Source organism: Mirounga angustirostris, unplaced genomic scaffold (genome assembly GCF_029215605.1).
Source record: "Mirounga angustirostris isolate CCGP_5_RB_7025 unplaced genomic scaffold, mMirAng1.0.hap1 SCAF_13, whole genome shotgun sequence".
In the NCBI taxonomy this organism is placed as follows: Eukaryota; Metazoa; Chordata; class Mammalia; order Carnivora; family Phocidae; genus Mirounga; species Mirounga angustirostris.
This window is the reverse complement of record NW_026991721.1, coordinates 61,729,413-61,751,435: the sequence shown is the minus strand read 5'-3', so window position 1 is coordinate 61,751,435 and position 22,023 is coordinate 61,729,413. Positions and strand designations below refer to the sequence as shown.

General features: G+C 41.4%; 1 long non-coding RNA gene across 1 annotated transcript; it reads left to right on the top strand.

Moving 5' to 3' along the window:
• The first annotated feature begins 974 nt into the window (after positions 1 to 974).
• LOC135362385 (uncharacterized) lies at positions 975 to 21,230 on the top strand. Its single transcript, XR_010407006.1, has 3 exons — positions 975 to 1,049; positions 8,797 to 8,848; positions 20,354 to 21,230. It is a non-coding gene; the product is annotated as an uncharacterized LOC135362385 (long non-coding RNA).
• Positions 21,231 to 22,023: the final 793 nt, after the last annotated feature.

Genomic DNA, 22,023 nt, shown 5'->3' with positions numbered 1-22,023 from the left:
TGCTGGCAGCCTCAGTCAGCTGAAAGAGTGCAGGAGCAACACCCTTTCCAGGAGACGTTGCTGAGAAGGTGAGTGTCAGTCATGTTTTAGAAATCGAGGCTCTCTTGGGACCATCTATCTCTCTGCTCCTTCTCACAGCTGATTCTGCTGTGAATGCCTCACTTTCTACTGTGTTTTGTTTTATAATCTGCAAATCCTTTTTGGAAGGATGTGTGATTTAGGAGAACAGGCGTGTTTAGTAGCTCAGTATTTCAAGGACGCTTGAGTCAACTGCCTCTCCAGCAGCCCTGGGTAGATCAAGTGCATTCAGTTCAAGTGCTGCTTGCTTTGGCTTTTGCACCTGCTCTAATTCAGGGCTTCTCAGACTCTGAAATTTCAGGGACTGATAAATAAACAAACATGCAACTGAACTCAGTGAATTATTACAGAGTGAGCAACCACCTCCTTCCTTCCAACTTTGTGACCTTTATATTAACCACTTCCTTGAGTTTCTTTATTGTTTTATCACCCAAGTGTACATCCCTACACACTATAGAAATCAAATTGGTTTCCTTTTTAACTTGGTACATCTATTAAGTCTCTTTTCTTCTAAAGGGCTCCCTCTACTCCTTTCTTTTCCTTACAGTTTGTCTCTTGAAGAACCTGGGCTGTATCATCTGTAGTTTCCCACAGCCTGGGTTTTGCTAATTTCATGCTGGTGGTGCAGTTCAGTGTGCTCCTTTATTGCATTCCCTGTAAATCAGCAACTGTATTCCCTGTAAAACAGCAAAAAATCCAGGGACCTGATTTGCCTCCAGATTGATCCCTTTGAGGAGACTCTAGGTTGTGGTGTACTCATTTATCAGGAAGCACATCATGTCTGGTGTTCACTTTTTTTGGTGTTAGCAGCTATCATCCTGTAAGTAGTTCACGGGGGCGGGGGGGGTGGGTTGCAACATGGGGATATTCTAATCTATCCTTTTGTTTCATTTATTAGGTGGAATAATTTTATAAGGAGATGCTGCCCTTCGTGTATTTGATTTCTCAGTAGAGTTTATAGGAAAGGCAGGGTAAGTGCTTAATTCTTTACTTTTGTTAACTTTTAAGATAATGTACTGACTAGTTCCCGGTTATCCTCAGAAGGTGGCTATCTTTTAATACATTTTTTTTTAAAGATTTTATTTATTTGAGACAGAGAGAATGAGAGAGAGAGCACATGAGAGGGGGGAGGGTCAGAGGCAGAAGCAGGCTCCCTGCCGAGCAGGGAGCCCGATGCGGGACTCGATCCAGGGACTCCAGGATCATGACCTGAGCCGAAGGCAGTCGCTTAACCAACTGAGCCACCCAGGCGCCCAGAAGGTGGCTATCTTTTAAAGACATTGTAATGAACTCATGGACTTAACGTGTATTTGATGAGTTTCATTCCATTGCAGTTATTATGTTTATTGTCCCATCTTGGCAGTTGGAAGCCTCTTCAAATTGCTTCCCGAGTTGTTTAACATGAACTTGGTCGTTGCTTTGTGGAATTTCAAGATGTCCCAGGCTCATCTTTTACGTTTTCTGTCTCAGGCTTGGAATCAGCTATTTGTATAAGAATCCCTGGGTTCTGCATATGTTTTACCCATTCCCGCCTCCTCCTGTTGTTCAGGCTCCACTGTCTCTGCCAAGAGTGACTCTTGTCTGCTGGTCCTCAGACATAAGAAGTCCAGAATACGGGTGGTAGGTGCTGCTTGTGGTTCAGTGCACTAGGACCTACAGAATGTAGCCCTGGGAACTAGCACTTAGAGTTGCAGCTTTGCAAGGCATAGTGTCCCTCGGTGGGTGCTTGGAAGTAATGATAAGGGTGGCCACTCCTCCTTCTGCCTCTTGGTTCCTAGACCCATGTGTTCTTCCTTAGGGACGTAGCCCCACATAAAAGTCCCTGATGTAATGCAAATCCTAGATCCTGAAGGATGGCACCCAGCTCTTAGAGATTCCTGCCTCAGACGATTGAAGCCACTGGTTCAGTTGTGCCGTCAGTGGGCCATTCCAGTGCTCTTTGAGGTGGGTAGCTTCTGGACGGTGTAGCGCATATATGACCAGTATAAGTGTAGATGACTTGGTGTTATGGACTCACTCCCTAACTTCACTGTGAAGTGGGTATGCTGGTCGGATGCTATGCTGGATGGAATTCCATAGCGGAGGATTAGGTACTCTCCGAACGTCTGGATATTGGTGCTGGTTGAGGTTCTGTGGGAAGAAAAAGCAAACCTATTCCCAGAATAGATCTCTATCCCTGTGAGGATGAACTGCTGGTCCAGCCAGGATGGAAGGGGCCTGATGGAGTTGATTTGCCACCAAGTGGCTGGTTGGGCTCCTCAAGGAACAGTGCTGTATCTGGGCTGAGCATTGGTCTCTTGCTGGCAGATTGGACATTCCGAGGCAGCAGTGGCTAGATGGGTTTTGGTATGTGGGGGTCTGTGCTGTTGGGCCTGTTTAGCCTCCATCTCTACCACTGTGACCAACTCCATTCATATGCCTATTGTGCGAGTGACAAAGTGGCTGAGTCATTAAATCGACTTAGTTTTCTTTTTTTTTTTTTTAAAGATTTTATTTATTTGTTTGACAGAGAGAGACACAGCGAGAGAGGGAACACAAGCAGGGGGAGCGGGAGAGGGAGAAGCAGGCTTCCCGCTGAGCAAGGAGCCTGATGTGGGGCTCGATCCCAGCACCCTGGAATCATGACCTGAGCCCAAGGCAGACGCTTAACGACTGAGCCACCCAGGCGCCCCTCTTATATTTTATTTTTTTTAAAGATTTTATTTATTTGTTTGACAGAGACACAGCGAGAGAGGGAACACAAGCAGGGGGAGCAGGAGAGGGAGAAGCAGGCCTCCCGCTGAGCAGGGAGCCCGATACGGGGCTCGATCCCAGGACCCTGGGATCACGACCTGAGTTGAAGGCAAACGCTTAACGACTGAGTCACCCAGGCGCTCCTTAATCGACTTAGTTTTTAATTCCTTTCCGTGGGGGATGCTCTCTGGTGTGTACTAATGTGTGATACAAAAATCTTCATACTTTGTGCCTACTCCCAAAAGTCCAGCCACATGCCTATACCCCAGACCTTGTCTCCAATCTTCCAGACCTTTTTCTTCCAGTCCCCTGACTAGCCAGCTGGATCACTGGCCACTGCTCAGGAATGTAGTGTCCTGTACATAGCTCTCCTTCCATAACCATTTGCAGCTCTGCTCATCGGAGGGAAGATTTCCCTTTGCTTCCCACTGTCTTTCAAGGCAGTCCCTGAATGTGACTGTCCTGCAGCCGCTGTCCATTTCTGTCTTCCACCCACATACCAGGCTGACCCATCAACAAACCAAGCTTGGTCACCGTTTCCATTTCACAGTGAACTACCGATGCCTGCACCTGACTTTATGGTTCGGCAGAACGCAGTTCATAATGGGAAGGTCTTGATGTATTGTCCCTTAGTGCTCATGCTCAAGCAATTTCATCTAAACCAGGGCCCAGTCATGTGCCAGGAGCTTTTTCTCAAAAGGTATATAAATCTCTGTTGCACATGGCGTGGTTTTGCTCCAGAATCCCAGGGGCCTGCTTTGTGATCCTTTTTAATGATTGGAGCTGGATGAGGTACATGGAAGCTCATTAATTTTTCCTTTTTTTTAAAGATTTTATTTATTTATTTATTTGTCAGAGAGAGAGACAGCAGAAGCAGGGGGAGTGGCAGGCAGAGAGAGAAGCAGGCTCCTTGCTGAGCAGGGAGCTGGATGTGGGACTCAATTGCAGGGATCATGACCTGAGCCGAAGGCAGACGCTTAACCGTCTGAGCCACCCAGGCATCTCTAATTTTTCATATTAAAAAGATTTAGGGGTGCCTGGGTGGCTCAGTTGGTTGGATGACCAACTCTTGATTTCCATTCAGTTCACAGTTGTGAAATGGAGCCTCACGTTGGGCTCTGTGCTCAGCATGGAGTCTGCTTGGGATTCTCTTTCTCTCCCTCTCCTGCCTCTCCCCCAGCTCACGCCCTCTCTCTCAAAATAAATAAGTAAAATATTTTTAAAAATACTTAAAAAATATATATGGTTCTTGCCTTTATGGAGTTTGCAGTCTAATGAAGAGATAGATACTGATTTTTTAAAAATCACTCAAATGTTCAGTTGCAACTGTGATAAGTTCTGTGAAGACACCCAGTGCTATGAGAACCTTGGGGATTTGGCTTAGTCAGTGAGGTCAGGAGGACTTCCCTGAGGTTGAAGGTTGAAGTTGACTGGGCAGATGAGGAGGAAGGGAAGAGTGTTTATGTAGAGGGAGCAACATTATGCCAAGTGTCTGTGCTGGGAAGGAGCAGAGAGTACGCAAACCCAAAGGCTGGTTTGCACAGCTGGAGCAGAGGATGGTGGGGCGTGTGGTGGGGATGAAGCCAAGCAAGAGCAGGAGGCCAGCTGTGCAGGGCCATGGAAATCACCTGAGGGAGTTTTATCTTTACTATTAGAGCCCTGAGAATTCATGCAAGGGTTTCCTGAAGGTGGGTGGAGGTGACATGTTCAGATTTTAACTTTGAGGAAGGGATGTGAGCATCCCAACTAGTGGCCAAAGGGGAGATGAGAGCAGCTTGGACTAGGAGTGGTGGAGTTAAAGGGAAGGGGTTCTAGGTTCTAGAGTTGCTTCAGAGGCAAGACTGACAGGACCTGGTGATGGATTGGGTATGAGCTGAGAAAAAAGAGTTGTCAAGGGTATCTCCTAGGCCTTAGGGTTGCATAGTCTACACTAAAGTTCAGTATGCAGACTTGTGCTTATAGCCAAGTTAAAATGTGGGATGGTGTATATATCTGTGCTTAGGGGCTCACTCACCTGTGGGACACCCTCTAGCTGTTTTGAACTTCCTTTACTCATACTGATTCTGAGGGAGGTGGGGCTGGCTGAGCACATGAGAATCCTTGGAACTTGAGGTTCCTTCCTGCCTTTCCCTCACCCTGTTGTTTCTTCCGGGGTGAGGCGGGCCCTGAACATTTCTGCTTTGGTCCGCAGACTGGGGTTGCAGTGATCTCGATTTCCGAAAGAGGCTTGTTATAGGGTCTGACCTTTTAACTTGAGCTGCACAGGCTGGACTTGCAGCAACCGTGGAACTGCAGGATTAATTGCTGAGAGCCTAGTTTCAATTGCTTGATTGCTGACCCCAGAGCTGGGCCAAGAGCATCCCTGGACCAAACTGTGTTACTTTTCTTTCATCTTGGTTCAACTCTCGGTTCCTGATCTCCTGCTCCATCTTTAGTAAGTTCTGGCTTTGGGGCCAGATAATACCTTCCCTACCTCTGTGGGCAGTCATGGGCCAGACAACTCTTCCAATCTTTATGTTGCACTTTCCAAAATGTTGCTGTTCCCACTGATGTTTCAACTGAGAACCAAAAACATTGAACACATTAGGGACAGGCCTTCTAATAAAGAAACATTTAACCAAGATCCTGTAAGACTTTGTAAAAGCTTCCTGCTCTTAGGTTTGTGCCTCTTTATTTCAGTTTGGGGGACTGGAGGAAACTCTGGTGAGAGGTGGAATTGGGTGACCTCAGCCCACCAAGGTAGCACACCTGTTGTGCAGTTTGCTAGGCATACTGCTATAGCATGATGAGACAACATGGATTTATACAACTTTGTAGCAAAAAGTAATCATAATGTTGAATTATAATTGGTGCTTGGTGTTTTTTTTTTTTGCAACATATTTCAATTTACTGAATTCACAAAGGTGATTCTCTTGGGTAGTTCTTTATTTAGAATAAGGTTGCTAAATCCCCAATGCAGGCTTTAATCTGGGGAGCTGAAGCAGCTAGGTTTCAGTCTTAGACTACTGTGGGTCCCACAAACTCAAGTAGGGTACCTTCCTGTTCTCAGTTCTCATATGTAAAATGAGCACACTAGCTTCACGTTACTGATGTGTACTGAAGATTGAAGGACCTAGCAAATAAATGATTTTCAAAAATAAGTCAGTAGCAATTAGTCAAGAAGACTAAATAAAATGTATCCAGATTGAAAAGGAAGAAGTAAAACTATCTGCAGATGACATGATCTTGTATTTAGAAAATCCTAAGGAGTCTATTAAAAACTATTAGAACTAATAAATGAACTTACTAAGGCTTCAGTATACAGGATCAATATACAAAAATAAATTGTATTTCCATAAAGGAGCAATAAACAAACTGATAATTAAGAAAACAATTTTATTTACAATAATATAAAAAAGAATAAAATACTTAGGAATCTTCAACAAAAGAAGTGTAAAGCACATCCTCTGAAAACTACCAAACATCACCGAAGGAAATTAATGGAGACTTAAATAAATAGAATGACATCCATGTGCATGGATCAGAAGACTTAATATTGGTAAGATGGCAGTACTCCCTAGATTGACCTTCAGTTCACTGTAATTTCTATCACTACTCCATCTGACTTTGTAGAAATTGATAAGCTGATTCTAAAATTGATATGGAAATTCAAGGGATCCAGAATAGCCAAAACGAGCTTGAAAAAGAACAAAGTTGGAGAACTCACACTTCCCAATTTCAAGACTTACACAGAGCTACAGTAATCAAGACAGTGTGGTACTGACGTAAGGACAGACATACAGATCAGTGGAATAGAATTGAGTCCAGAAATAAATCCTCACATTTCAGTCAACTGATTTTTGACAAGAGTGCCAAGATAATCCAATGGGGGAAAGAATAGTCTTTTTCAACAAATGGTGATGGAACAACTGGGTATCAACATGCAGAGGAATAACGTTGGACCCCTACTTTGCATCACACACAAAAATTAACTCAAATTGGGTTTCAGGGCAGGGAATGTATAGTTTCTTAGCTGGCCTGTTTCGTCTCTGCAAAGTTTTTTAAATTTTATTTTAGAGAGAGCACAAATGGGAGGGGCAGAGGAAGAGGGAGAGAGAATCTCAAGCAGACTTCATGCTGAGTGTGGAGCCCAATGTGGGGCTCGATCCCAGGACCCTGAGATCATGACCTGAGCTGAAACCAAGAGTTGGACTCTTAACCGATTGCACCACCCAGGCGCCCGCTCCCCCCCACCCCCCGCCCCCAGCATGTCTGCAAAGTTTTACTCAAGTAGGCATCGAGCACAAGTTCCATGCTGGCAGCTGTGCTGTCTGTGATGAGATCAGAGATAAATCATATCAGGCCCTCCCCTGGACAGACTCCCACATATGACCATATGATGTCGTGGTCAAGGATAGAGTCCATGGACATAGTGACAATAACAATAATGATGATGTGATGATCACAAGCATTACGGAGTACTAACTCTGAAACAAGCATCGTGCCAACTACTTTATAAATTTTACTCATTTGATTCTTACAAATATTATTACCCCCCATTTCACAGATGAGGAAACTGGGGCACGGGGGAGGTGAACTAACTTGCCCACAGCTGATAAGTAGCAGAATTGAGAGGACTTTCAGGGAAGGCTTCCAGGGGCTGGGTCAACCCCTGAGCCAGGCCTGGGCAGATGATGCCGATCGAGAGGAAAGGGGAAGGCATCGTGGTCCCCTGGGGCAAGGTCTCAGCTTGTTTGCACTGGCCACAAGTCTCCTTGGAGTTCTGTTGCTGACCTGCCCACACTGGGCTCAGCAGTTCTGTGGAACTCTGGACCTGCCTTGGCCTTCACATCCCACACTGCCTTAAGGAGCATCTCCTCAGCCTGACATGGAGCAGGAACTTGTGGGTAGTTGCTGCAGGCAAGGCACTCAACATTTACACTTATTCATGGGCTGAACTCCTGACTTCCATGGTGTCTCTCTTCCTGAAAATAATTTAATTACAAAACAATAATAGATGGTCATTATTACACATGTAGTGGGAAGACAAACAGAAAAACTGTCTCTCGTTGCTTGTTCAGTTTGGAGGAAATGACTCTTAAAAGGGTTCTTGATCATCTTTTGCATATGAAAGGTCAAGATTTTTCCGCTGGGAAAAGCAGGTTTCTTGAGGGAGGCCTCATCCTCTGTATGAGGGAACAAAGGACTTGAAGGATTTGGTCATTTCGTAGCAGGTGAGGACCTAGAAAGGGGCCCAGCCACTTGGTGAAAGACAGGGATGGGAGAAGAATGTCCAGTGAGAATCCCCCAGAAGCAGGGTCAGCCAGAACATGTAGGAACAGGGATCCTCCTGCTGATTTTAAGTGGTCTCGTGTGCGGTGTAGAACTCTAGCCCCCTTGGCAGTGCCTCACGCTAAGATAGTTTTTGGGGAAATCAAGGAAAAGGGACAGTGTTCCATATTTGTGTTTATTAGGGACAGAGAAGGGACAGCTGCAGAAAGCGGGATGCCAGGGAAACAGAGTGGCAGGAAGAGGAAATCGTAGTAAACATGAGAACTAGGCACCTGGACATTTGCATCAATGTTGGGGGAGGGCATTGGAATTTGCTTATATATACTTGTTTACATGTTAGTATATTTGCTGTATACTTTTCCTCAGTATATAGGATGAAGATTTCAGCCATTTTTATTTAAATGTTAAAGGGTGATCCTGTGAGGCCAGAAGACGTAGGGATACAAAGATGGCAGATATCTATGCATGTCATTTTGAAGTCTGCTTTTACCATTTAACATCCTTCCGTTTCAATAAATATTAATCTTGGCATCATTTCTAGGGACTATGTAGTATCTGTATGGAGATACCAAACCTGATCACACAGCCAAGTCTGAATATTTTGACTTTAGCTACGTGTGGGTTTTGTGGGGTTTTTTTTTGCATCTATTTGTTTTATTTAAAACATTTTTAAAATTCAAGCATAATTAACATACAGTGTTATATTATTTTCAGGTGTACAATATAATAATTGAACATTTCTGTACATTATTCAGTGTTCATCACGGTAAGTATACTCTTAATCCCCTTTATTTCACTCCCTACCCACCTCTGGCATCCACCAGTTTGTTCTCTATAGATTTAAGAGTCTGGTTTTTTTTTTTTTTCCCCTTTTTTCTTTGTTTCTTAAATTCTACATATGCGTGAAATCATACAGTACTTGTCTTTCTCTGACTGACTGATTTCACTTAGCATGATATCCTCTAGATCTGTCTATGTGGTTACAAATGGCAAGATTTCATTCTTTTTATGACTGAGTCATACTCCATTGTATATGTACACCACTTCTTTATCCATTCATCTATGGATGGACACTTGGTTTACTTCCATATCTTGGTTATAGTAAATAAAGCTATAATAATCATAGGGATACATACATCTTTTAAATTAGTGTTTTCATTTTCTTTGGGTAAATACCCAGTAGTAGAATTATGGATCATATGGTAATTGTGTTTTTAAGTTTTTGAGGCGCCTCCATACTGTTTTCCACAGTGGCTGCACAGCTTGCGTTCCCAACAACGGTACACAAGGTTCCTTTTCGTCCACAATTTTAGCTGTTTTTTATAATAGTTAGACATGTTCATAGTTTGAAGAGCCAACTAATTCTGTAAAATTTGCTATGAAAAATAGCAGTCAGTCCCTTACCTACTCTTCCTCTTTGCCTGGGAGCAAATGTAACCACTTTCATCTCCTTTTTAGCTAATTATTTTGGTATTTACCCCGTGGCCCTAAATAACTGCCTACAATTGCTACTTGCTGATTTTTCATCTTAGGTATTTTCTTTTTAAGTGGGCTCCACGCTGGGCGTGGGCTTGAACTCATGACCCTGAGATCAAGACCTGAGCTGAGATCAAGAGTTGGACACTCACCTGACTGAGCCACCCAGGCACCCTTCATCTTAGATGTTATTTCTTGATATGTTGCTATGATTTCTTGCTACAGAAATTGAGGATTTCTCTCTTTCCTCCTATTCTCCGGACACATACACATCTCCCCATTCTCCTATCCTCTTGATAAAATGATATGGTAGTTTGGGGCGCCTGGGTGGCTCAGTTGTTAAGCGTCTGCCTTTGGCTCAGGTCATGATCCCAGGGTCCTGGGATTGAGCCCCTCATCAGGCTCCCTGCTCGGCGGGAAGCCTGCTTCTCTCTCTCACCCCCTCTGCTTGTGTTCCCTCTCTCGCTGTGTCTCTGTCAAATAAATAAATAAAATCTTTAAAAAAATGATATAGTTTTAGTTAAATCAATATATAGAATTGTTGTTATTATGGTTATGTAAATGTTATTTTTTTTTAATTTAAATTTGAGTTAACATATAGTGTAGTATTGGTTTCAGGAGTAGATTTTAGTGATTCATCACTTACATATAACACCCAGTGCTCATCACAAGTGCCCTCCTTAATGCCCATCACCCATTTGCCCATCCCCCCACCTACCTCCAGCAACCCTCAGTTTGTTCTCTATAGTTAAAAGAGTCACTTATAGTTTGCCTCCCTCTGCTTTTATCTTATTTTATTCTTCCTTCCCTTTCCCTATGTTCATCTGTTTTGTTTCTTAAATTCCACAAATGAGTAAAATCATATTTATCTTCCTCTGACTGATTTATTTCACTTAGCATAATACACTCCAGTTCCATCCACATTGTTGCAAATGGCAAGATTTCATTCTTTTTGATGGCTGAGTAGTATTCCATTGTGTATATATACACCACATCTTCTTTATCCATTCATCAGTTGACGGATATCTGGGCTCTTTCCATAAATTGGCTATTGTGGATAGTGCTGTTACAAACATTGGGGTGTGTGTGTGCCCCTTTGAATTAGCATTTTTGTATCCTTTGGATAAATACCCAATAGTGCTATTGCTGGGTTGTAGGGTAGTTCTATCTTTAACATGTTGAAGAACCTTCATACTGTTTTCCACAGTGGCTGCACCAGTTTGCATTCCCACCAACAGTATAAGAGGATTTCCCTTTCTCTGCATCCTTACCAACAACTCTGTTGTTTCCTGAGTTGTTACTTTTAGCCATTCTGACTGGTGGGAGGTGGTCAAATGCTGAGTGATGTTGAGCATTTTTTCATGTGTCTGTTAGTCATTTGTATGTCTTCTTTGGAGAACTGTCCATGTCTTCTGCCCATTTCTTAACGATTATTTGGTTTTTGACTTTGAGTTTGGGAAGTTCTTTATGGATTTTTGATACTAGTCCTTTATCTGATGTCATTTGCAAATATTTTCTCCCATTCCATAGGTTGCCTTTTAGTTTTGTTGATTGTTTCCTTTGCTGTGCAGAAGCTTTTTTATCTTGATGAAGTCCCAATAGTTCCATTTTTGCTTTTGTTTCCTTTGCCTATGGTGACATGTTCAGTAAGAAGTTGCCGTGGCCAAGGTCATAAAGGTTGCGGCCTGTTTTCTCTTCTAGGATTTTGATGCTTTCCTGTCTCAAAATTAGGTCTTTGATCCATTTTGAGTCCATTTTTGTGTATGGTGTAAGAAAATGGTCCAGTTTCATTCTTCTGCATGTTGCTGTCCAGTTTTCCCAACACCATTTGTTGAAGAGACTGTCTTTTTTCCATTGGACCTTCTTTCCTGCTTTGCCGAAGAGTAGTTGACCATAGTGTTGAGGGTCCATTTCTGGGTTTTCTGTTCTGTTCCATTGATCTCTGTGTCTATTTTTGTGCCAGTACCATACTATCTTAATGATTACAGCTTTATAATATATCTTGAAGTCTGGGACTGTGATGCCTCCAACTTTGGTTTTCTTTTAAAGTGTTACTTGGGCTATTTGGGGTCTTTTCTGGTTCCATACAAATTTTAGGATTGTTTGTTCTAGTTCTATGAAAAATGGTGGTGTTATTTTGATCACAGTTGCATTGATCATATAGATTCCTCAGTTAGCATAGACATTTTATCAATATTTTTCTTCCAATCCATGATCACGGAACGTTTTTCCATTTCTTTGTGTCTTCTTCAATTTCTTTCATAAGTGTTTTATAGTTTTCAGCATACAGATCTTTTACCTCTTTGGTTAGGTTTATTCCTAGGTATCTTAAAGTTTTTGGTACAGTTGTAAATGGGATCAATTCCTTGATTTCTCTTTCTGCTGCTTCATAATTGGTTTATAGAAATTCCAGTTTCTGTATGTTGTTTTTATATCCTGTGACTTTGCCGAGTTCATGTATCAGTTCTAGCAATTTTTTGGTTGAGTCTTTCGGGTTTTCTACATAGAGTATCATGTCATCTTCAAAGAGTGAAGGTTTGAGTTCTTTGTAAATGCTATTAATAGCTGCATGGTGTAGTCAAATATGATGGATTGTCCTTCCCTTCCCAAATTTTCTTTTCTCTGGAGTTGTCTTGTATTGCAAGTTGGGGTGTCCAGAAAGCAAACTCTGAGATGGAGCTTAGTGTATAGGATATTTATTAGGGAGTACCCTTAGGATCAGCACCTGTGTATAGAGGGGAGGAAAACAGGAGTGGAGATTTGGGAGAGAGAGAAGCCAGGCTGCTATGTAGGCATGAGCACAGTCTTGACTGATGCCATGGGAGCTCTGGAGCTAGAGTGGCCCTTCAGAATGGCCCCTTTGGAGTTTCTTTGTTGAGTTTCCTTGAGTTAATCACTAACTTAACCCTGAACCCTTGGCTGGTTGTCAAAAATCTCCTCTTAATGCATTAGTTGTACCAGACATTTAATGCATTCCTATCCTCTTAAGTCTCTCCTGGATCCTTGGGCCTGCTTCAGGCTGGACTCGTGGCTACCTGGGGCCCACTGTCATCCTGGGGTCTCCTCTTACCATCAACCTGGCTGCAGGACATCCCACTGTGTAGAGGTTGTGGTTACTATACTTTCCTGTATTGAATATCCTGTTTTCCTGGGTCCCATGCCTTCCTTTTTCTTTATTCCCTTATTTTAGAGGAACATATTTTCCAGTAACATCCCTAGGAAGTAATGGGCTGTACATTTTTTGAGCTCTTACATATATGAAAATGTTGTTATTCTGTTCTTACAGATTCCTAGTTTGGAAAAATATAGACTTCTAGCTTGGAAATAGTTTTTCTTAATTTTAAATGCATTGTCTCATGCCTTCTATTTTCCAGTGTCACTACAGAGAAGTCCAAAGCCACTCTGATGTCTGACCCTTTGTATGAGACCTGTGTTTTCTTTCTGGAAGCTTGTGGGATCTTTTTTTGTTTCTGATGATGAAATTTGCCTAAGTGTGTGTATTTTCATCCATTGTAGGCCCTTAATAGGCCCTTTCAATTAATTTGGAAATTCATGGGCTTCATTTCCAGGGAATTTTCTTAAATTATTCCATAGATGTTTTCCTCCCCTTCTCTTTCTGTTTTCTCTTTCTGGAATGTCTGTTGTTGAGATACTGAATGCTCTGTCCCTCATCTTACCACTCACTCATTTTTCCATCTTTTTGTCTTTGTTTTTGGGAAGATTTCTTCAGTTTTATCATGTAGCTCTTTTCTAGTAGGTTCTTAAAATGAAACATAACACACAAACAACACAATGCAGAAATCACAAGCATGCATTCAGATCAGCAAATTATCACCACTGAAACTAGAAACACTTGCGTGACTCCCACCCAGGCCAAGGAAATGGAATCTAATAACTACCATTCTGCAACCCTCGCACGCCCTGGCCCCCACACCCTCAAACAATCACTATCCTAACTTCTAACACCGTAGATCAATTTTATCGTTTCCAGTGGTTTTCAAACGTCAGTGCACATGAGAATCAGCTAGAAGATTTGTTAAAATGGATTTCTGGGACTCACCCTCAGAGTTTCTGATTCAGTGTGTCTCAGGTGGCGAATTCTCACTCCTCCCAAGTTACCAGGTGATGCTGCTGCTGCTGGGCTGGGACAGTTCTCTGAGAACCATGGGCCTATTCTTGACCTGATTATGAATGGAGTCATACAGTGCATCCTCTTTTGTGATGGTTTCTTTTGTTCAACATTAACTTTGTGAGGGTCATCCTTTTTTTCTTTTTCTTTTAATGGAGCTGAAGGTCATTCATTTTAACTGCCGAATAGTAAAAATGCACCATGTAGTATGAAGTTATTTATCCATTCTTTTTTTTTTTTCTAAAGATTTTATTTATTTATTTGACAGAGAGAGACACAGCGAGAGAGGGAACGCAAGCAGGGGGAGTGGGAGAGGGAGAAGCAGGCTCCCCGCAGAGCAGGGAGCCTGATGCGGCACTCGATCCCAGGACCCTGGGATCATGACCTGAGCTGAAGGCAGTCGCTTAACCAACTGAGCCACCCAGGCGCCCCTATTTATCCATTCTGTTGTTGATGGTCATTTGGGCTATTCTCTGGATTTGGTTACATGAACAACGGTGCTAAGAAAAAAGTTCCTTTAACATGTATCATATGACCTCACTGATATGAGGAATTCTTAATCGCAGGAAACAAACTGAGGGTTGCTGGAGTGGGGGTTGGGGTGGGAGGGATGGGGTGACTGGGTGATAGACACTGGGGAGGGTATGTGCTCTGGTGAGCGCTGTGAATTGTGCAAGACTGTTGAATCTCAGATCTGTACCTCTGAAACAAATAATGCAATATATGTTAAGAAAAAAAAAAGAAGAAGAAGGTAGCAGGAGGGGAAGAATGAAACGGGGGAAATCGGAGGGGTAGAGGAACCATGAGAGACAATGGACTCTGAAAAACAAACTGAGGGTTCTAGAGGGGAGGGGGGTGGGAGGATGGGTTAGCCTGGTGGTGGGTATTGAGGAGGGCACATTCTGCATGGAGCACTGGGTGTTATGCACAAACAATGAATCATGGAACACTTTATCTAGAACTAATGATGTAATGTATGGGGATTAACATAAGAATAAAAAAAAAGTTCCTTTAGAGTCTTTTGGGGAAAATGTGCATGTATTTCTGCTGGAGAGATATATATATATCCATATATATCCATATATATATATGGGAACTGCTGGTACACACTGCATGTGTCAAACCTCTTTTCCAAAGTGGTTCTATCAGTTTTCACTCCCACCAGCAGGGTGCGAGTACTCTCCTTTCTCTGCATCCTACACTGTACTTGTTATTGTCAGTTTTTTTATTTTTAGTCATTCTGGTAGGAGTGCAGTGGTATTTCATTGTGGTTTTAATTTGCATTCCTGTGACGACTGATGATATCAAGTACATTTTCATATGTGTATTGGCTACTTGGATATCCTTTCTGATGAAGTGCTCATTCAAGTTTCTTGCTCATTTTTTAAATTGATTTGTCTTTTTCTTACTGACTTTTAATAGTTCTTTATATATTCTGGATATGACTATTGTTTGTTAATAGATATTGCAATATCTTCTTCCCTTCTGTGGTTTACCTTTACTCTGTTAATGGTGAGTTTTGAGAAATTAAAAAGTAGTGAGTTTTGTGTGTGTGGTGAGAGCACCTGAATTCTACTCTTTTAGCAAATTTCCAGTATAAAATACAGTGTTATTAACTATAATCATCATGCTGTACATTAGACCTCTAGACTTATTCATCCTACTTAACTGTAACCTTTTACTCTTTAACCATCCCCCCATTTCTCCCTCCTCCCTGCCTCTGGTAACCCACCATTTTACTCTCTGCTTCTCTGTATTCAACTTTTTAGATTCTACATACAAATGAGATCGCACAGTATTTTTTTATTTAATTTAATTTGTTTTTTAAATTTTATTATGTTATGTTAGTCCCATATGGTACATCATTAGTTTTAATGTAGTATTCCATGATTCATTGTTTTCGTATAACACCCAGTGCTCCATGCAATATGTGTCCTCCTTAATACCCATCACCAGGCTAACCCATCCTCCCACCCCCTTCCCCTCTAAAACCCTCAGTTCGTTTCTCAGAGTCCGTAGTCTCTCATGGTTCGTCTCCCCCTCCGATTTCCCCCCCTTCATTTTTCCCTTCCTTCTCCTAATGTCCTCCATGCTATTCCTTATGTTCCACAAATAAGTGAAACCATATGATAATTGACTTTCTCTGCTTGACTTATTTCACTTAGCATAATCTCCAGTCCCATCCATGTTGATGTAAAAGTTGGGTATTCATCCTTTCTGATGGCGGAGTAATATTGCATTGTATATATGGACCACATCTTCTTTATCCATTCATCTGTTGAAGGGCATCTTGGCTCTTTCCACAGTTTGGCTATTGCGGACATTGCTCCTAGGAACATTGGGGTGCATCTGGCCCTTCTTTTCACTACATCTGTGTCTTTGGGGTAAATACCCAGGAGTGCAATTGCTGGGTATTAGGGTAGCTCTATTTTTAATTTTTTGAGGAACCTCCACACTGTTTTCCAAAGTGGCTATACCAACTTGCATTCCCACCAACAGTGTAAGAGGATTCCCCTTTTTTCACAACCTCTCCAACATTTGTTGTTTCTTGCCTTGTCAATTTTTTGCCATTCTAACTGGTGTAAGGTGGTATCTCAATGTGGTTTTGATTTGAATTTCCCTGATGGCTAATGATGATGAACATTTTTTCATGTGTCTGTTAGCCATTTGTATGTCTTCTTTTGAGAAGTGTCTGTTCATGTCTTTTGCCCACTTTTTGACTTGATTATTTGTTTTTTGGGTGTTGAGTTTGAGAAGTTCTTTATAGATCTTGGCTATCAGCCCTTTGTCTGTAGTGTCATTTGCAAATATCTTCTCCCACTGTGTGGGTTGCCTCTTTGTTTTGTTGACTGTTTCCTTTGCTGTGCAGAAGCTTTTTATCTTGATGAAGTCCCAAAAGTTCATTTTCGCTTTTGTTTCACTTGCCTTTGGAGATATATCTTGAAAGAAGTTGCTGTGGCCGATGTTGAAGAGGTTACTCCCTATGTTTTCCTCTAGGATTTTGATGGATTCCTGTCTCACATTGAGGTCTTTCATCCATTTTGAGTTTATCTTTGTGTATGGTGCTAGAGAACAGTTGAGTTTCATTCTTCTGTATATAGCTGTCCAATTTTCCCAGCATCATTCATTAAAGAGACTGTCTTTTTTCCATTGCATATTTTTTCCTGCTTTGTCGAAGATTATTTGACCATAGAGTTGAGGGTCCATATCTGGGCTGTCTATTCTGTTCAATTGGTCTATATGTCTGTTTTTGTGCCAGTACCATGCTGTCTTGGTAATCATGGCTTTGTGATACAGCTTGAAACCAACCAACATGATGCCTCCAGCTTTTTTTTTCTTTTTCAACATTTCCTTGGTGATTCAGAGTCTTTTCTGGTTCCATACAAATTTTAGGATTGTTTGTTCCAGCACTTTGAAAAATGTCATTGGAATTTTGATCAGGATGGCGTGAAGGTGTAGATTGCTCTGGGCAGCATAGACATTTTAACAATGTTTATTCTTCTGATCCATGAGCATGGAATGTTTTTCCATCTTTTTGTGTCTTCTTCAATTTCTTTCATGAGTGTTTTGTAGTTCCTAGAGTATAGATCCTTTACCTCTTTGGTTAGGTTTATTCTGAGGTATCTTACGGTTTTTGGTGTTACTGTAAATGGAATCGATTCTCTAATTTCTCTTTCTATTGTTGCATTGTTAGTGTATAAGAAAGCAACTGATTTCTGTGCATTGATTTTGTATCCTGCCACATTACTGAATTGCTGTATGAGTTCTAGTAATTTGGGGGTGGAGTCTTTTGGGTTTTCCTCATAAAGTATCATGTTGTCTGCGAAAAGAGAATTTGACTTCTTCTTTGCCAATTTGAATACCTTTTATTTCTTTTTGTTGTGTGATTGCTGTTGCTAGGACTTCTAGTACTATGTTGAACAATAGTGGCAAGAGTGGGCATCCTTGACGTGTTCCTGATCTTAAGGGAAAGGCTCTCAGCTTTTCCCCATTGAGGATGATATTCGCTGTGGGGTTTTCATAGATGGATTTTATGAACTTGAGGAATGTTCCCTCTATCCCTATACTCTGGAGAGTTTTAATCAGGAAAGGATGTTGTATTTTGTCAAATGCTTTTTCTGCATCAATTGAGAGGACCATATGGTTCTTCTTCCTCCTCTTATTAATGTGTTCTATCACATTGATTGATTTGCGAATGTTGAACCACCCTTGCATCCTGGGGATAAATCCCACTTGGTCATGGTGGATGATCCTTTTAATGTATTGTTGGATCCTATTAGCTAGGATTTTGTTGAGGATTTTGGAATCCATATTCATCAGGGATATTGGTCTGAAATTCTCCTTTTTGATGGGGTCTTTGCCTGGTTTGGGGATTAAGGTAATGCTGGCCTCATAGAATGAGTTTGGAAGTTTTCCTTCTGTTTCTATTTTTTGAAACAGCTTCAGTAGATTAGGTATTATTTCTTCTCTGAATGGTTGGTAGAATTCCCCAGGGAATCCATCAGGCCCTGGACTCTTGTTTTTTGGGAGGTTTTTGATCACTGCTTCAATCTCGTTACTGGTTATTGGCCTATTCAGGTTGTCAATTTTTTCCTGTTTCAGTCTTGGCAGCCTATAGGTTTCCAGGAAGGCCTCCATTTCATCCAGATTGCTCAGTTTATTGGCATATAGTTGTTGATAATAATTTCTAATAATTGTTTCTATTTCCTTGGTGTTAGTCGTGATCTCTCCCCTTTCATTCATAATTTTATTAATTTGGGTCCTTTCTCTTTTCTTTTGGATAAGTCTGGCCAGTGGTTTATCGATCTTATTAATTCTTTCGAAGAACCAGCTTCTAGTTTCATTGCTGATCTACTGTGTTTCCGGTTTCTAATTCATTGATCTCTGCTCTAATCTTAATTATTTCTCTTCTAATGCGTGGCTTAGGCATCATTTGTTGCTTTTTCTCTAGTTCTTTAAGATGTAAAGTTAGTTGGTGAATTCGGGATTTTTCTATTTTTTTGAGTGAGGCTTTGATGGCTATGTATTTCTCTCTGCTCTTCCAAGCTTTTTGTAAGTTCTCAGTTCTCTATATTATATACTTCTAGAGACATTTCAGTTTCTTGCACTGAAACCTCATTCACAGAAAAAGGGAAACACCCTTCTGGGATCTGAACAGAGCTAGTTTATCTCCAGAAATTCCGGGTTTCCTAATTACAATCACGCCATGGGTATGGATTAATAACCAGGGTTCTCCCAACAGGCAGGGGCAAGTACCTGTGCTTTGGCACAGCCATAGAATAGCCCAGATAGAGGAACTTAGGAAATACGGCACCAACCAGGCTTGGATTCCATGGGTCCTGCCTCTACCAGGTGCGTGGGGGATGAGAATCTCTCTCACTGTGTGCCCACTCTGTGCCAGAGCCTGTACTTAGCCCTTCACATAGTCTCATCCATAACTAACTTTAACCCTGCAAAGCGGTATGATTGCCCTCAGTTTACAGATGGGAAAACAGACTCTAAGATCTTGCAGATAAATGACAGGATCAGCATTAACATTCAGGGCTATCTCCACACTCAGCTTATACATGTTTACATTAAAAAAAAATCTTCCCTCTTCTTAATTATAAAAGTAATACCTGGGTGGCTCAGTCGGTTAAGCATCGAACTTTTGGTTTCAGCTCAGGTCATGATCTCAGGGCCGTGATGAGATCAAGCCCTGCATGAGACTCTATACTCAGCAGGGAGTCTGCTTGAGATTCTTTCTCTTTCTCTGCCCCTCCCCCCCCAACTCTTTCTATAATAAATAAACAATCTTTTAAAAAATACAAGTAATACATGTTCATTGTAGAAACTTTATCATCATCCCTTTGGTGTCATGGTAGCAAGATGGAAGCAAGGGCTACTTTTTCTACAAATGTATTTACATAACTGTAAAGTCCCTGCTTCTATCACATATGCTGCCCAGTTTTGTTTTTTTTTTAAGACTTTATTTATTTGAGAGAGAGAGAGAGAGAGCACAAGCGGAGGCAGAGGGAGAAGCAGGCTTCCTGCTGAGCAGGGAGCCTGATGCAGGACTAGATCCCAGGACCCTGGGATCATAACCTGAGCTGAAGGCAGACACTTCACGCTTTTGATGTAAGATATATGAACTTTATTTTTACCTTTTCCTTTTCTCTTTATTTTCTTTTTTTCTTGAACATTGACATGAACAATATTTTAGAAATAAGAAATAATTGACAAACTGGCTTGTGTTGACCTAGTAATAAATGAAAGGGCATTGTTAGTTATCTGCAAGAAAATTGCAGAATGGATAAACAGATAATTGCAAGGAATCATAGGTTACACCTTAACTTTTTATCTTATTAATAGGCTCTGTGAACTAATTTTTTTTAAAGGTTTTATTTATTTATTTGAGAGAGAGAATGAGATAGAGAGCATGAGAGGGGGGAGGGTCAGAGAGAGAGGCAGACTCCCTGCTGAGCAGGGAGCCCGACATGGGACTCGATCCCAGGACTCCAGGATCATGACCTGAGCCGAAGGCAGTCGCTTAACCAACTGAGCCACCCAGGCGCCCCTCTGTGAACTAATTTAAAAGGATAACGGCATCTCTAATATCTGTAATCTTATATAATGATTTTAAAGACTGACCTGCATGTGTGTTGATTGTCCATTCTCTTCCCACAGGTTTTAGGCAATAGTCAGCAGTGTTGCCACAAGAATTGAAAAGATGTCATCTGTTACCTCTTTAGCCTAAATGGATCCAGGACAATAATTCACCATAATCAGGTGTCCACAATTCTACGGCAGCAGGAGAAATTCACTTATACTTTATGGCTGAAAGGGAACTATGAACAAACACTGAAAATTTCCATGATTTTCAAAAATGGTTGGGATGTAGACTTCATTCAATTTTCAGTTCTTTGGTGGTTATGTTAATAAAAACCACCTCCCCTCTAGTTCTTCTTCTCTTCTTCTTCTATGGCAATATAGTCAGATGGCTCAACAATTAAAATGTATAAAGAGATAATCACTGAAAACCTCCCTTCCATTTTCTACCTCCATCTACCCAGTCACCTCCTTAATTTCTTTTATATCTTTCTAGATTCTTTATGTATATATAAACAAATACAAATACAGATAGATTCTTGTTTTTCTTCTTTCTTTACACAGAAGATAGCAGAATATCCACTGTTCTGCACTTTGTTTTTCTCATTTAAAAGTGTATCTTGGAGGGGTGACTGGGTGACTCAGTCAGTTAAGCATCCAACTCTCAATTTCAGCTCAGGTCATGATCTGAGGGTTGTCAGATCAAGCCCTGCCATTGGGCTCCACATTGAGCATGGAACCTGCTGAAGATTCTCTCTCTCTCCCTCTGCCCCCACCTACATCCCACCTCCCTGCTGCTTGCTCTCTCTCTCAAAAAAGTGTATCTTGGAGATCTTTCCATATTAAAACATATAGAGCTTCCTCATTCCTTTTTGCAGCTGCATAATGTTTTATTTTATTTTATTTTATTTTATTTTATTTTATTTTATTTTATTTTATTTTATTTTATTATGTTAGTTTTTGATGTAGTGTTCCATGATTCATTGTTTGCGTATAATACCCAGTGAGTGCTCCATGCAATACGTATCCTCTTAATACCCACCACCGGGCTAACCCATACCCTCACCCCCTTCCCCTCTAAAACCCTCAGTTTGTTTCTCGGAGTCCATAGTCTGTCATGGTTCATCCTCCCCTCCGATTTCCCCCCTTCATTTTTCCCTTCCTACTATCTTCTTTTTTTTTTTTAAACATATCATGTGTTATTTATTTCAGAGGTACAGGTCTGTGATTCATTGGTCTTACACAATTCACAGCGCTCACCATAGCACATACCCTCCCCAATGTCCATCACCCAGCCACCCTATCCCTCCCACCCCCCACCACTCCAGCAACCCTCAGTTTGTTTCCTGAGATTAAGAGTCTCTTATGATTTGTCTCCCTCTCTTGTTTCATCTTGTTGCATTTTTTCCCTCCCTTCCCCTATGCTCCTCTGTCTTGTTTCTTAAATTCCTCGTATTAGTGAGATCATATGATACTTGTTTTTCTCTGATTGATTTATTTCACTTAGCATAATACCCTCTAGTTCCATCCACATCGTTGCAAATAGCAAGATTTCGTGGGGTTTTTTTTTTTGATGGCTGCATAATATTCCATTGTATATATATACCATATCTTTCTTATCTGTTCATCTGTTGATGGACATCTAGGCTCTTTCCATAGTTTGGCTATTGTGGACATTGCTGCTATAAACATTGGGGTGCATGTGCACCTTCGGATCACTATATTTGTATCTTTGGGGTAAGTACCCA